Here is a 15,295-nt window from a genome sequence, read left to right on the forward strand (position 1 = left end):
GGAAACAGGCCCTTCGGCCCAACAAGTCCACGCCGACCCGCCGAAGCGAACCCACCCATACCCCTACCCCTACATTTACCCCTTACCTAACACTACGGGCAATTTAGCATGGCCAATTCACCTGGCCCTGCACATCTTTGGACTGTGGGAGGAAACCGGAGCACCCGGAGGAAACCCACGCAGACACGGGGAGAACGTGCAAACTCCACACAGTCAGTCGCCTGAGGCGGGAATTGAACCCGGGTCTCTGGCGCTGCGAGGCAATAGTGCTAACCACTGTGCCACTGTGCCGCCCACTAAGTCTACCTTCTCGCAGCCAAGTCCACAAGCAGTCTGACAAAACTCTGCAATGTCAACTTTGATGGATGCACGTCTGCATGGTTGAAAGCTAACAAGGTCTTGTTCTTGCAAATCTCAAATGGCCAACATTTCAGGGGAAGGCAAGGAAAATGTTTCAAAGACAGTTGAAGCTCCTTCAAGTACAGCAACATTTACATTAATGACTGGTAGCTGCTTGCTACCCATCATCACGCTTTGAGTCCAAATATCTCACTGAGGCAGAGAAGGAAACAAATCTTGAAGCCCCACTACCTCAAATGAAATCCTGTCACATGTGCCCAAAGAACTGAGTGTCTAAAATTGGCCTGCTCAGTCACGAGTTTGTATTTCATGGGGTGCCATGCCGCAACCCTCAGTCAGTGGGGAACTTCCCTGTGGATAAAATGACTGTCCCACTCTGGAGGGCATTAATTGGTTCAGAACAAGACATCTGCGCTCTTCTGGGGAGAAAATCCTTGTCATGCTTCGTTGCGGTGGTGCACTGCAAATCCAGCCCTGCTCTTCCTGGAGTCATCTAAATAGTTAAAGACTTTAAAAAATATGCAAAGATTGCCCAATTTATCTGCCTTCTGGATCCAGGTTGACAGAAAGTATCCAGCAAGATGAATGTACTCAACAAAAAAATACTATTTATTACAAGTTATTAGACTCAAGGTACAGATAAGCTGCTGTGGACTGTTGGTATATAATTCAACTAAATAAAACTGTAATCCCATTAGAAAGTGCCCCTTACTTACACCCACAAGAGAAAAGCATGGGTTTATGGATGGAGGGAAAGACTGGGAAGGCTGTTGAGTGATTCCTGGCACGATTCATATGATTCTTGTGCTGGACAGAATACTGCTCTTGGTTATCCTTCTCCAGATGCTCTCATTGGTTTGGAAGAGGGACAGGATTGCTGGCTCACTTATCAAATATCTCTTAATTATCAATTAAAAGTCACAGCTTATAGCAAGTAAGGATGAACTAGTTTTGGATATTTATATCAACAAACACATTGACTTGGTCCCCATTTACCACAATCTGAGAAAAATAACAGGAAATGGCATCACCATAGGAAGTGGCATCACCAACCCAAGGAAACCTGAACACATCAATAGAAAGCAGGTCACTAACACCAGTGCTTCACCAGGGGCACACTGATGATGTTACCCAGTACGGTGATGAAACATCTGAAAATGAACCTTTCAGCTCAGCGAACAAACTTACATCTAGAACCTCACCCTGAGCTACAAATCTTCTCAAACCTTGCTATGAACTCACTTGAGGTCTGAAACAAAAACAGAAATTTTTCCCACTTTCTGTGGGAAGAAAATAGGTTTAATGTTTCCAGAAGACTCTGAAGAATTACCAGATTCAAAATGTTAACTGTGCTTTCTCCCCACAGATGCTGCCAGACCCGCCGAGTTTCACAAGCAATTTCTGTTTATGGTTTTCTTCAGATTTAAAGTAGCTTTTACTGCAGGAAACAACAAGCTCCTGAGCTGATGTAAATCTGTTGGCTACAGTCCCAACCTCAGACTCAGCGATTTGAGAACCAATCACATCATTGATGGAAAGCAGAAGGCCTTTGCCATTGGCCTGAGTCTAGTGACCAGTTACCAATCTGTTACTTGTACCATCCGAAACTTCAGTTCATCTGACACCTCATTGTAGTGATTGGAACAAGATTGGCCAGGTGGATCTCACAGAAAATGAGTTCCCTGAATGGGGGTGTTAGCCTGGTCCAAACAGAGTCCTGGCTGACAGATATAAACAGGAGTGTCAGGGATTCTGTTCACTCAAGGAGCTGGCTCTGAGCCAGCTGGGTCAGTGTCATGTACTATGAACACGTAAATAAAGGGTGACTTGCTGACACAATACCAGCCTCCGTGGAGTGATTCCACTCACGTTAACTACTGCTCAAAGAGTAGCTGTACAAATGGTGCTTACAAAAAGTGTCAGGGTACTTGTTGTCAAAGCATGTAGCAATCCTTGGTTTTCAAACATTACTTCTCTTGTTTCAGTCCACAATTAGAAATACAGAAAATAACAAAAGATACCCTTATATCCTGTTAGCCATCAGCTTTCTTGTCCCAGTTGCGCCAGGTTGAAGAGATGGCCACTTCTGGAACTATGGCTATAACCCAAGGGAGAGGCGATTATGGTGGCTGGATGGAAGACAAATGCAGGGTGTTGGCAGGGCCTAGCTGATAAGTGACAGTGAGGGGATTAGGGAGGTGGGCACTTGGTTTGAGAGGTTGGTGTGGGAGCGTTAAAGATGCTGTGACTTGGGACTGAAGGGGTGATTCATATGTACACAGAGGATCCCTCCAAAGGAGGTTTCTCCCTCCCCACTCCAGCCCACCCCCAGAGCTCCACTTCTCTGAAACCAGTTTGCCTGGTAAAACCTGTAGGATAATCCGGTTAACATAGGGCTCTCCTTACTTTGGATGAATGGGTGTCTGGTGCAGGATTAAACTCTTTATTTGACTGACTATTTAGTGGCTTCAATAAGCCAATGTCTCAACTGAGCCCTGTGAAGTGGAAGAGTGATCGGCAGTGAGCAGGAACTTGATGGGCTGGACACGTGCTGCATTTTATGTGCACCCCTTCCTCACCACTAAAATATGCTGATGGAAGGCCATAAAATCCAGCCCATAAAGACTCATGGCAAAAACCTGTGACCTTGAGTCGAAGTCAACCTTCAGTTGAGAGACAATAATCACAAGAGATAGGCTTCCATGACCTTCCATACCCCGTTTGCCTTTCCTTGTTATTCAGCCCTTTCTTCGAAACTATCTAATAAACCTACTGTTATAGAGTCTTGGAGCCATGCAGCACAGAAACAGACTCTTCTGTCCAACCAGTCTATGCCCATTATGATTCCCAAACTAAACTAGTCCCTGCCTGCACCTGACCTATATCCCTCTAAATATTTCTTACTCATATATTTATCGAAATGTCTTTCAAACATTGTAACTATACCTGCATCCACAACTTCCTTGGGCAGTTCATTCCACACATGAATCACCCCATGTAAAAAAAAGTTGCCCCATGTTTTTTCTTAATCTTTCTCCTCTCACCTTAAAAATATGCCTCCTAGTCTTGAAATCCTGAAATGCTGTTCCTTTTGTATAATTTGATGCCCCTCATTATCTAGAGAGCTATCAACTTGATCACAAGAAAAAACAATATTTCCAAGAGGAACTCTGAAACAAAACATTTGCTACAACTGAAAGCCGTCTCTGAAGTAATGATGTGACCTCGCTTCTAGCATTGATAACAGGGGATGGACTGGACACTCCGATGTATAAAGTCTGTCTTCTCTCCTGTTCTGGTTTCTGAACGCTGGGCCATAGATGTCCATTGGTCTATATGTAAAATATGTTTAATTTACGTTCTCCTGACCAGTAGCATCTCCCATTCTTTCTACCTGCCCTCAGATGCATGTAAAAGATTTACAAATGACAACCAAACAGTTTGGCCATAATACAAATGGTCCTTCCATGATCAGCAAGTTCTGGTGTGGGAGTTGGACTTGTATCTTTCAGCCAAGAGGCAGGAACACTCCTAGGTGTACCACAGTGTACACTTCCTCTTACTCAGATATTAAGTGGTAAATTATCATAAACCTATACTTCAAGGAAATGTTAGTAATAGACCAAAGAGGCTCAGATTCCAGCTGGTGTCAGGGAACCATAACAGCATTGTTAGGAAGCTCTTCATGCAGAGCAAACAGAACTTTGAATGAGCTGAGATACTGGAAGGAAATGTCTTTGAATCATGAGAGGCTTTTTGAGTGCAAAAGTATAAAAGCGGCATATACAAAGTGATCTTAGTACCAGAGAATCTGATCAAGCCTTTGCAGTCCTGTTATATCTACTTGTGATTAGTGCTGGGCAACTAAACAACTAACAGAAGGAGATGCCATGAACAATGGCATTCTTAATGATGGCAGTGCCCAGCATCTGGGTTCAAAAGACAGGAATGAAGCATTTGCAACCGTCTTTAGTCAGACATTGCTTGTGGGTGATCTGACTTGGCTCCTCTAAATGTCCCCACCATCACAATGTGAGTCTTTGCTCAATGATAGTCATTCTATGTCATATCAATTAACAGATGTCTAATTTGGATAAAACAAAAGCTATGGGCTGAAGACCTGTGCTCTGCATTATTTGCTTAGTAACTATGGCATATTCTTTGGGATGGTTTGTATATTCTTTCCGTTTGATGTGGAGATTCCACAAACATGGCAGTGGATTACAGACTGCATGCTGACTATTGAAATTGCTGGGAGGAAATGAATCTTAAAAGTTCAATGAACCTGCATCATTATTTCAAGGATTTGACAGACCTGCTATTTGCATTGATTTACATCAAGAATTTTAATAATATATAGATTGATACTTGGAACTATAGAACTTGTGTATGGTCGGAAAAGATCACATTTCGCCAAATTTTTTGTCTTGCATTCACCCAGACAATTTGCAAATAACAATTTAAAAGGAAAACAACATATTTATCATAGAGCAGAGTATTGATTAATTGACGCACCAATTAATAACTGACAGTTCTCTACCAAGGTTTTTTAAAAATATTTTGACAGGCAGTTTGACACTGATCGGTCAGGGCAGTGAATCCCACAACTTTCACTATGCTCTCTGTAAAGAAATTCCTTTTAAATTTATTATTTGACCTGTTGGTGATGACCATATTGTAATGCTGTGCTCGTCCACACACACACACAAACAATTTTGCAACATGGATTTCGTCAAGTCCTTTCACAATTGAAAACACTTTGCTGAGACAGTGGGAGATTGAATAACACTGTCCTTTCACCATCTGGGACTGGGTTCAAATTCAGCCCAGAGACTAGATGAACGTCTCTCTGACTGGATAGTTTATTAGTAGCTATGCTTTCACCCTTCGGTTACAGCACATTTTTAAATTCAGGCCCGTCTGCTGTGGTGAATGTCTCTCTCTGCTGGATTCCATTTGCAATGTGCTTGCTTCCTTGAATTGATGTGAGACTTTACTGTCTACAGATTTTGCCTTGAGCTTCCAGTATATGTTTTCAGACTATTTAAATTAAGTAGGTGTGAGTCCACTATCCAAAATGGTTCAGGATTTGGTTAAAACAAATTGGCTATCCCTCAGACTCCCAGGACGGGTATGGAAATGGGAATGTTGTACAGCTAACTTTAATTGACAAACTATTGCCAATTCAACAAAACAAATAATCAATTGAGGGAGAGCCTGTATTCTGATGGATCAAATCCAGATAAATTAAACAAATTAACAAAGGGCTCTTCTCTGATTGAGTACTGGCTGTAGCAATGTCTGGGCAATAGCTGCTCAAGTCTGAGCCAGATAGTTGGGTAAAAGGCTTTCTTGATCACAAAATCTGATCTTAACAGTAACAGCCCTCATCGTGACAAGGACAAAAATGCACCTGAAATAATTGTCATTACTGCCAGCTCTTGTGAATATATAGTTAATATTTCATTGGTGACATTTGGATCTTTGTACTGGCAGGAAGACCGTACTATAATGAAGAGAATTCCAAAGTGTAAAATTTGCTCCTCTTTCCAGCCATAAATGTTCTGAGACTGTGACCCTTATTTCGAGAGCATCTCCCTGCCAGGGATCTTTTCTACAGCTACCCTGTCTAGACTGCCTTCATTGAGATCCTTGTGAGTGAAGCCTGTTGTATCCAGTTCTGATTGCCTTGTTATGGGAAAGGTATTATCAAACTGAAGAGCGTAGAGAAGGGATTTACCAGGATGTTGCCAGGAATGGAGGGTGTGAGCTTTCAGGAGAGGTTGGATAGTCTGGGACTTTTCTTATTAGAATGTAGGAAGTTGAGGGGTGAGCTTATAGAGATTTATAAAATCATGAAGGGCATAGATAAGATGAATGACAGGTGTCTTGTCCCTAAGGTGGGGAATCTCAAGACTAGGAGGTACATTTTTAAGGTGAGAGGAGAAAGATTTAAAAAAGACATGAAGGGAAATTTTTAAAAACAGAATAGTTTGTGGAATGAACTTCCAGAGGAAGTGGTCGATGCAGGTAGATGTACAACATTTAAATACATGAATAATGCATGATAAGATATATTTGGAGAGTTATGGGCCAAGTACGGGCAGATGGGACTAGTTTAATTTGGGATTATGTTTGGCATGGAGTGCTTTGACTGAAGGGTCTATTTCCATGCTGGATAACTCAATGACTCCATAGTGCATGTGCTGCTGAGCCCCACACAATTCCTTTGTTGCTTTGTTTGTGCTGGTCTGATGCAAGATTCTTAATTTATTGCCACTGAGCTGGGAATCGGTGCAGTACGACCGCCTTCTGGGACCCTGACTTGAGGAGTGAGGAATAGAATTGGCCAAGACTCCTACTCCTGAACATTATTCTATAACCCCTGCTGGAAATGTTTTGTTTCCATATCGTTGTCTCTTCCTTTGTCCCACAGGAAGGGCTTGCAATCTGACAATCTGTGAAGTGTTCCTTCTATGGCCAAACTTATCTTTATAACAGGCAGTAACAATGTAGTAGTGATCTGCTTGAGTGTGGGTCTTCTATTCATTCCTCTACTCCCCTTCCTTTGCTTATAAGAACCTTCCATTTTTAATTTTAATAAGTAATGAACGATGTGTAAATGGAAAAGAACAGGAGGTATTTTCTTTTTGCCTTCCTCATGTGTTCTTGTAAGAAACAAAAATTTTCTTCCCAAAGTGTCTTCTCTCTCTAAGCAGCTGTTCGCTCTACTAGTTTTTCCTCAATCACCATGAAAAATTCACTGCTTCTGCTGCAACTCATTATTCTGATCATGATCCTGATCTAGGGCAACTTGCTAAAGGGCAGGTGAGATCCCTGAGGTCCCCCATGATGCTCCTCTCCTCACTATGTAGACCTGAGGAGCAAGAGGATTTTACAAGCTTCTGCTAGCCACCTGTTGATGGTTCATCCACCACCATCCACACCCCTCTGCAATTCACAAATTCTGATGAATATCTTGATTGCGTACGACAAGTTGAAATGGACCAAGGTTTGAACTCAGCACCTTCTGACATTGAAGTACAAAGCCACCGTGAAGACGTGAGAATGCACGCTCGACAGAATGTGTAAATTGTGTAGAAAACAAGCTTGGCTGTGAGTCCCTTGTCAGTTGATTAGCCCTCCGTGGATCACTGGCTTGATGTGGTGGAGGGGCTTGTGAACTCTTGAGTGATCCCATCGGAAGCTTCTCACTTCTTGTAGAGCTCCAATTGTGGTAACTTAGAGGAGTGTCAGATGAAGTGTGGGCTGAAAGGTTCTCAGGCGATGGAAGACTCGCAAGCTGTGAAGGTGAGAAGAGGCTGCCATGGCAAAGTGGTCCTGGATCATTGTGGCCAGACACATCACTGAAATCTGATCACCAATCCTTAAGATCTTGACGATAATGATGGTATCCTAAGGTCCCCCATTATACAAAGTCTTGCATAGCCCTTCGCCAGGATCTAATTGCCAAGTCTTGTGGGGATGGAGAATTGGAGACAGGGACAACGTTGTGAACCTAGAAGTTCTTAGACAATGATCTGCACACATATATCAGATGGATGAGCTTGCTCAATATTTATATTGAGACAGAGGAGTTTTATGGTAGCAGCATTTGTGAATGAGCAGTCCTCTTCAGGATGGCTCATTTCAAATGGGGAAGGGGCTTGAAAAGAAAGCAAACTCTCAGTCCTGCTACCTTGTGAGACCTCCTGTCCTGTGTTCCTGAAAATCTTGATGATTTTCTTAAATATGAATCAAAAGCTTTGAGAAATAACGGGAGGGGACTTAGAGCTCCAGAACCAATAAACTGAAGGCATTACACATTAGGTTACAGACATGTTAGCGCAGGATCAACTTGTGAGAATTGAGAACATTTACAGTTGGTAATTGAGGATAAGGATTTACTTTCATTATCCAGGGACCCAAAAGGATGTTTGAATGGGAGCAATTTAAGCCCATTAGTTCTGATTGTTATATAGGGATTATCACATTTTATTGATCGCTTTGAGACTAGCAAGCCTCAGGAGGAAAGAAGATTTACAAATGAAAAGCAGTATCATTCCAAGGGTCATGCAGTTAAAGCAGAGTGCCTGGTCTTAAATGTCGTCTCATGTTAACTCGACTTAAAGTCCGATTTCCAGTGGACCGTGACATCATGGTGTATTTTGTGCTGTGTAATGGCCCACATTGTGCTAATATTTCAAAATCCACCATCTAAAATCTCAGGCAATAAGCCTCGTGTTAGCAATGACTATGTGGCAACTATATTTTATATAGCGTGCAGAGCGGCTAGTCTTAAGACTAGAACATTTGAGATTAGATTCCCTACAGTATGGAAACAGGCCCTTTGGCCCAATAAGTCCAAACTGATCCTCTGAAGAGTAACCCACCCAGAGCCATTCCCCTACTCTATATTTACCCTAATGCATCTAACATGATGGGCAATTTAGCATGGCCAATTCACCTGACCTGTACATCTTTGGATTGTGGGAGGAAACCGGAGCAGACATGGGGAAGAATGTGCAAACTCCACTCAGTCACCTGAGGCAGGAATCAAACCTGGATCCTTGGCACTGTGAGGCAGCAGTGCTAACCACTGAGCCACCATGCTGCCCTAAAGATAAATTTTAAGCACCTAAAACCATTCAGCCCATCATCTTGTTCAGAGATTGTAGAGAACTATTCAATTGCTTTCAATAGTTTGCTATTATATCAAAGCCCTATAAGTTATTTTTCTTCTCAACTCTATCTCCAGTTTGCTTTTGAAAGTTACCATTGAATCTATAATGCTTTTCAGAACATAATAACATAGAATTACTGTACTTAGAGGTGGCAAGAAGGGGAAAATAATTGGCACTGGCCAGAAACTTGCCCCCTTCTGAAATCTCACCAATCAAATATTGGGTGAGCTTGTCCATGAGGAGCTTTCACAACTTGGCAGCAACTAAGGTTCTTAAGCTGCCAAGTCATGGTCACTTAAGGACTTCAACTTGCCATCTCCCGATCACCCAGTAGACAAGAGAGGTGGGAAACGCAGAAACTTGCCTCTCACTTAGGGGTTTAGGCACTGGGCTGGAGGCTGAGAGTAGGCAAACAAAAAGCCAAATGGTCCCGCCCAGTCTTGCCTGTGACACCCCTCACCCCACAATCCCTACCCTCAAGAAAAAGTAAAATTTACCTTCTCACTTCTGGATCCTCTTTGGAGTAGGCCTTAATTGGCGGAACTCAAGATCCAGAAGTCACAGCCAGGTGGCTCTGGCAACCCGACAGTGTTACGGACAGTGATAGGATGAGACACTGGCCTTGCTCTGCCTACATCTCTTATTGAGTTATCTCTTTGGTGGAGCTAATACTAATTGGCACCTAATGCACTCATCTCCAAACCTAAAGAAAACAACAGAAAATTCTGTCCATAGAAGGAAGCCATTCTGCCCATCAAATTCATGCTGGTTTTCTGTGAAATAAACCAATCAGCCCCAGTCTCCTACTCCATCTCTGTGACCTTGCGAGTTTATTTCCCTGAATTGACCATCCAATTTCCTTTTGAAAACGTTCATACATCTCTGCTTCTATTGCCCTCGGACACAATGAGCTCCTGTCAGTTATCATGTGATGCGTAATAATACTGTTGGTATTACATCGAACCATCTCAGTGAACCAATCCCCAAGATACACAGTATGATTTAGAGAAGGCCCTGTTGCCCACAGTTAATGTGGTTCCAACTTTCTAACAGGCTCTTTATCATGGAGGAGAAAGTGACGACTGCAGATCCTGGAGATCAGAGTCGAGAGTGTGGTGCTGGAAAAGCACAACCAGTCAGGCAGCACCCGAGGAACAGGAGAATTGACGTTTAGGGCATAAAGCCCCTCATCAGGAATGAGGCTTGTGGGTTGGGGTTGAGAGATAAATGGGAGGAAGGGTTGGGGTTGGGGGGAGGTAGCTGGAGAAGCAATAGGTGGATGAAGGTGAGGGAGAAGGTGATAGGTCAGAGGGAGCAGTGATGGACGGGTCCGGAGAGCGGTGCTGAGTTGGAGGCTTGGGACAGGGATAATGAGGGTGGAGGGGAAATGAGGAAACTGTTGAAATCCACATTTATCCCGTGTGGTTGCAGAGTCCCAAGGCGGAATATGAGGCGTTCCTCTTCCAGGCGTAGGGTGGTAACAGTTTGGTGGTGGAGGAGGCCCAGAACCTGCATGTCCTTGACAGATTGGGAGGGGAAGTTGAAGTGTTCGACGGAATGTCATGAGAGAGGGTAGAGTTTCTGATCACCTTTGGCCAGTGTTGGCCTCTTTTTAAGTCATTGCTGCTAACTCCAGCATCAAGATACCAGTATTCAATTTGCAATGACCAATGGGCGAATTGCATCTGACCTCTAAGGGCCATTCCTCTGCTTGTATTGCAAATGGACAATGAAATGATTGCAGATCAATTGGCTGGGGTACAGTTGCTTCATGTATTTGCCAGTTCAATATCTGAATGTCTAACAAATGTGAATCTTATATTTTTGCCCAGCATAGTGGCACTGACGCCACCCACCCCCGGGCATTATCCCAGCCATCTTCCAGTTGCATTTTGCATTTAGAGAATGGCAAGTGATGGCAGAGAACACAGTTCACAATTAACACCAGCTAACCCCTCTAATGCCCCCATGTCTCCTTTAACCTCACACGACCCATATAGCCCATTTCCATCCATCCCCCACCCTCAACCTTCTATGAAGACCCATTATATTGAACTTCATCTACAACTGTCCACCATGCCTCTGAACACTGGTATTACACCTTAATGAGCCCATTCTGCTCCTCTTTGCTCCCACCCCATGTGGAGACAATGGTGGTGGTCATTGTCACTAATGCCCCCCTCTTGCAGCCTATACTCTCCAATATTTTTCTGCATACCCCTCCCATACACCTTGAGCTTTCCTCATTACTGTCCTTGACCCTACCTCTGAAAATGCCTCTATTCCACCCTCACCACACTGGTTGGCAGATGTTCAAAGCCAGTGTCCATGTGCAAGGGGTGCATGTAGCTGGTGTCCATGAACTGTGACCTATGATGCTGTTTGGTGTTGAGCAACATGGAGTTTCTGTGCACTGAGCTAGTTGACCTGTGATAGAATAGTATTCCGGTACTACAAATTGGCATCATGAATTATGAGAATTGGGAGCAGGAATTAGGCTGGGAGAGAGAAATTGATGAACTTCCCAATTTTTTGATGAACATTCTCTTTATATTTTAATTTGTTCATGTGATGTGAGAGTCACTAGCTAGGCATTTATTGATCATCTCTAATTGACCAGAGGGCAATTGGGAGTCAACCTCAGTCCTGTGGATCTGCAGTCACATGTCGGACAGAACAGGTAAGGGCGGCAGATTTATATCTCTAAAAGGCATTAGTGAACCAGATGGGTTTCTTTTTATGACAATTGACAGTGGTTTCTTGGTCACCATGAGGTTAGTCTTTTAATTTAATTCAAATTTCACCTTTTGCCATGGTGGGATTTAAACCATGAATATGAGCCTGTGCTTCTGGAATATTAGGAGAAAGTGAGGACTGCTTTCCTGCTCCTCAGATGCTGTCTGACCCGCTGTGCCTTTCCAGCACCACACTTTTTGACTCTTCCGGATTATTAGTCTAGTGACATATTTTGAGGAGTAGGCCATCTAACCCTTGAGTCTGTTCTATCATTCAGTTGGATTATAGCTGATCAGTACCTTAACTCCCTACTTTTTTCTTATTATCCTTACCTAACAAAAATCTGTCCTTTTCAGCCTCGAATATATAATTTGACCCAAAATTCACAGCTTTTTCAGAAACAAATTTCAGATTTGCTGTTGCAGTTTAGGTGAATAATGTTCAGGCCCAAGCCTGGGTCATCTTTCAAAGCCTAATTTCTACTACTTTTTCCTTCTCCCTCTATGCCTAATTCTTTCTCCTTCAGTCACTCCCTCTCTTTTATTTAATTCCAGTTGTAACTAACCTGGAAATGGATTGACAGTAAATGTGACCTCACAAAAAATCCCCAATATGGAAAAACATTGCAGAAGAATCCTATTACAAAGCTACATAACCTGCTCCTAAGAGTAATAGCGTACCAGTTATGTCACAATATTTAATGGGCAGACAGCAATGTAGTTATAATGTCACTGGACCAGCAATCCAGAGGCTCAGGGAATATGACTTGGGATGTGGGTTCAAATCCCACCATGGCAACATGTAAAATGTAATTAACAAATCCGGAATTGGAAGCTTGCCTCAATAATAGTGATTATGATACTATCATCTATTGTGGTAGAACTTCACATGGTTCACTAATTCCATTAAGGGAAGGAAGTCTGCCATCCTGGCCTACATGTGACTCCAGATCCACAGAAATGTGATTGGTTTTTAACTGACCTCAGAAATTGCATAGCAAGCCACTTAGTTCAAGGGCAATTAGGGATGGGCAACAAATGCTGACAGCCAGTGACATCAACTTCCCATGGAAGAATTTTTTGAATCTTGGAAGTATGTAAGATGCTGAATTGATGAATTCCCAAACCTGTGCTCCTTCACTCTGTTCCAAACCAGAAGAGGTTAACTCTTTCAGGAGACTTTGCATAAACTGCCTTATTACATGTGGGAAGGCCAAAGATGATAGTGCACAACATCAATATGGTTACAACATGAAGGATCAAGGGTATGGTACAGAGCATCACTATATTTACAAGGAATAGATGGGAAGGTAATTTGGAAACTTGTACTTGCACACAAAGCTCAGAAAGGTAGCACATAGGCGGAGCAGGCAATCAGAAAGGCTAATGGAATGCTGGCACTTACTTCAAGGGGGTTGGAGTGTAAGAGTAGGGAAATCTTACTGTAGCTGTACAAGGCACTGGGGAGAGCACATCTGGAGGACTGTGAGCAGTTTTGGTCCCATATTTAAGGAAAGATATTATGTTTTTGGAGGCATTTCAGAGAATGTTCACTGGATTACACCCGGTATGGAAGATTGTCTCATGAGCAAACATTCAACAGGTTGGGACTCTGTTCACTGGAGTTTTAAAGGAGTGAGAGGTGAGCTCATTGAAATATACAGGATTCTTGAGGAGATTGAGAGGGTAAATGCTTAAATGATGGTTCCCTTCATGGGAGAGTCTAGGGCCAGGGGGCTTTATCTTCTCAGAGGATTGTGAGTTTTTGGAACTTCCTACCACAGACACATATGGGGGTAGAGTCCTTGGGCATACTTAATGCTGAGCTGAAGAGATTCTTGATCAGTAGGGAATCAGGGGTTATGGAGAAAAAGTAGAATGTGACAAGTGTCAGATCAGTCATGATCCTATTGAGTGATATTGTGAGGCTGAATGACTTACTCCTGTTCCTATTTCTTATGGTCATATGGGAAGTTAGCACAGTTATTGTTACCATAGCGGGGCCATTAGTATTGTTTCCCCTCCTCTTTCATCAATTCGAAAGTACTGATTTGAAAAAAAAAAGCTGTTCAAAGGATGACATGGTTATGGTTGACTCTAGCCTCCTCTGAAATCTGAAGAAGGTATAGAACTTTATAGTTCTATGATCTTGGGGAAAGACTACACTGTGGATTTTAGTTGCAGCAAAGTGAGGAAGCATTGAGGATTGGAATGATGAACGGAAGGCCAGAAGGACTCCAACTGTGACTGCATCAATAAAATAACAAGGTTGGGACAGAAAAGAGCACGTTTAGAGACTGGAGGTGAGGGACAGATTGCCTATTAGTTAGGAAGCTGAGAGAAACTCATTCCAATTTCTTGACAGCTTGAAATGTGGAGCAATTTGACCTGAATTCATGAGATTTTATTTGTAGTCTTCATCTATGAAATCTGCCCTTTGGTTCATTTTTAGTGATTCCCATTTGCCACTGCATTTACTTTGTTATTATTTCCTAACTGCTTGCCTTGCAATTTTAGCCTTTACAATGGAATAGCATAGATAGAGACAAAAGGAAATTGTCATAATGAACATGCAAGTTCATCAAGCACTGAGGTGTCCCATATTAAATTAGTCACAGAGTGCAAGGTAGAGGTCACGGGCAATTAGGTGTTCAACATGAGCTCTTGAATATTACAATATAGGAATAATTAATTAGTGTAAATATTTATGCAGTGAAATCACGAACATTTGCCCTTTTCCCTTGTTGCTCTTTATTCTGTCTTTTGTAATAACCCTACATCTTTTTGAAGGTTTAATTATCTCCTGTGGTGTCAATAATAGATCACCGAAAGTCAATATTATTCTCTTGGATTCATACACACTGAATATATAAGATATTTATACATATATATTCACTGTGCCATTTGTTAAGGATAACTTGTTAAGGAGAAGTCAACTATCATTTTAGGCATTTTTCTTGTGCTCTACAAAAATTATGCCTGCTCCTTATGTAATCATAGTTATTAATATTCATTCACATTATCTTCCATTTACCAGGCCTGAATACCATATGCCACTAATTTGCACAGGCACTAATTTAAAAATACATTTGAAGGTTGTTCAACTATTATCTTTCTGTTGATTCATTATCAGCTTTCTGCTTAAAATTCTTCTCTCAAGGTCATTAATAAATGTTGTGAATAACAGAAGCCACAGGACTGATCCCTACAGATTCACTAGTCACTACTACCCAGCACCAATAATTACCACTTATATCTCCTTTCCCTTCTATTGTCAAGCCAATTTTCTGTCAGACTTGCAACTTCTCTCTCAGTCCCTTGAGCATTTACTTTGGTGAGACACATAGCAAAATGCCTTCTGGAAGTCAAGATATATAATATCCAATGTGTTATCATCATCCTTTCATGTTCGCTTTTTTATTCCAGTTCATTTGTTAGCTTAAATTTGTCTTCCAAAACCCATGCGAGCCTTCATTCCTTATCCTTCCTTTTTGTTTAACTCATTAAGCAAATCAC

At 42.2% G+C, this 15,295-nt stretch overlaps 1 protein-coding gene across 2 annotated transcripts in view; it reads left to right on the forward strand.

Moving 5' to 3' along the window:
* LOC122542272 (glutamate receptor ionotropic, NMDA 2B-like) overlaps positions 1–15,295 on the forward strand; it is a 396,244-nt gene that overhangs the window by 49,797 nt on the left and 331,152 nt on the right. The window lies entirely within an intron of this gene.

This window comes from Chiloscyllium plagiosum, chromosome 39 (genome assembly GCF_004010195.1).
Source record: "Chiloscyllium plagiosum isolate BGI_BamShark_2017 chromosome 39, ASM401019v2, whole genome shotgun sequence".
NCBI classification, from domain to species: domain Eukaryota; kingdom Metazoa; phylum Chordata; class Chondrichthyes; order Orectolobiformes; family Hemiscylliidae; genus Chiloscyllium; species Chiloscyllium plagiosum.